The following is a 2,252-nucleotide window of genomic DNA, read 5'->3' on the forward strand; positions in this document are numbered from 1 at the left end:
ATGAGGTATTTTTTATTATCTTACGAATTTATTTTTTAACAATAGTTTTTATGCTTTCAAATTTTTGCATATTGACTACCTTTAGCTTTTTTGCCTTAATACTATGCATCATATTTCTGGGTCGAATAGGCTGTTGGTGGAATATAGGGAAGGTGTTGAGTATTTCTTGCAGTTTTGTGCAAAAATTTAGAAAATCTAGATTTTGTTCCTTGTCTGTGTCTTAAGTGTAGCAACGTTATGAAAAATAATCTAATTACATTGAAAGAGCACGTATTTAGGAACGGGATACACAAGAGTTATAATGTTTGATTTTTTCATGGAGAAAAAAATAATCTTTGGGAGGAAGGAACCTCTAAGAAGGATAAGGATATTGATTTAGATTATGAAGAGGCTTACATTGCAGAAATAATTGATCATGCATAATATAAATCCCGTGTGGATCTAGAAAAATCCCGTGTTGATAAACCTATATATCGTAACTGTAAAAGGTTCACTAAATTATCGACCCTCGTTAGGTTGTATAATTTGTAGGCCAAACATGGTATTTCTAATAAGGGTTTCTCAGAGTTACTTTCTTTCTTAGGAGAATTATTATCCAAAGATAATGAGATGCCTCAAGTTTTTATGAGGAAAATAAGATATTGTGTTCGTTAGGCATGGAATATGAAAAAAAAACATGCTTATTGTCCTAATGATTGCATCCTATATCGAAAGAGATATGCGGATTCAATTGCATGTTCAACATGTGGTGAGTTTAGATGGCAAAAGAAAAAAAATTCAAATGCGGTTAAGGATGGTGCCCTGCCAAGGTGTTATAGTACTTACCACCTATACCTCGTTTTGTTAGGTTCTACCGAATATGCAATTGCATCTCAGTGTTTGATGAGAACTAGTGCTAGCTAGTATGTACCTCCTGCATATATTGATCGAGTATGAATTTTTGTTTGAGTCATATGTCAATCTTGACATAGTTTAGTTTACTAGCTAACTTATTTTTTGTCTTTAATTAATGAACTTATATTAGTTACTAACTTACTTTTTGACTCAAAACAATGGTTAAGTAAGTAGATTTTGATTAAAAATCAACTTAGTTATTGTTTTCCCTCTTGAGTACATGCATATTAGTTTTTGAATCATATATCTCGACCATTGTATATATAGTTTCATATAAATATATACTTTTAATATGTATACGTGTTTCTGACTTTCTGCTTCTGTTTTGCTGGAGGGGGAAAATGGCAGAAACAAATTACATAATATAGTTTTTAAACCTATTAGTGTCGGTTCTGCACAGTCGCAAACGTAATCGTCGATTTGTAACCGACGCATTTGACTCTCAAAAGAGTTGGTTACATACTAATGCATCTTCCTATCAGAAGAATCGGTTATAGACCGACGCATCTTCTAAATAGCATCTGTTATAGACTGTAGCTTCTGACCACATCAATTGCATCGCCTTTAGCAACGTCGGTTCCAAAACCGACACAACTGGCAAAAGACTAATCAGGTTTTAGTATGGAAAGACAACAGTTGGTGCCCTGAGCAACCTCTAAATGGGGTAGGTAACCCTTGGCAGTAGAGATCACCAATAGGGAATTACCAGAGGTAGAGGCCTTGTTTGAGTGGCAGTCAAGCAAGAGGCCAATGGATTCAATGACAAGCCGGTCCAATGTTTCTAGCTAGTAAGACCGTAGCCCCTGGTTAGAGGAGCTATTTGAGGCAACCTAGACAGGGTTTCCCATCAAGTCAATCAGAGATGGAAGAAGGCCACCCTACTCCAACATTTTTCTAGAGCCTTTGATCACACTAGAAGGGCTTCCTTGCCATCCTAGCCATTCCTCTCCGCAAAAGGTGAAGAAGAATGGGAGCAAGCGGGAGCCAAGTCATTAATTCAGAGGGCCACCTACTAGCCAAGGGTGGAGATAACCTTACCATCCTAGGGTAGGGCCAATAGTCTTCTGAAGAGATTCAACTTCATCCCTTCCACTCGACAACTGCCCTAGTTTAAGGAATCTAAACAAGAAATAACTCAGAGACAACAAAGGAACAAACTAGAGTAAGCGGACCGCCCCTCGCTTATTCAAGTCAGCCTCACGCTAGCATGGAGCCTAACTTAGGGGAAAAATGTTATACCCAAATTTTGGCATTGCCAGGTGGCAGCTCCTGAAGCTGATGACATGTCAAGACAAGTGATGAAGTTGAAAGACTTACAGTCACCGTCACTCATCAAGGAGAATGATTCCCGAGATTCC

The sequence above is a fragment of the Humulus lupulus genome, chromosome 7 (genome assembly GCF_963169125.1).
Source record: "Humulus lupulus chromosome 7, drHumLupu1.1, whole genome shotgun sequence".
Lineage (NCBI taxonomy): Eukaryota > Viridiplantae > Streptophyta > Magnoliopsida > Rosales > Cannabaceae > Humulus > Humulus lupulus.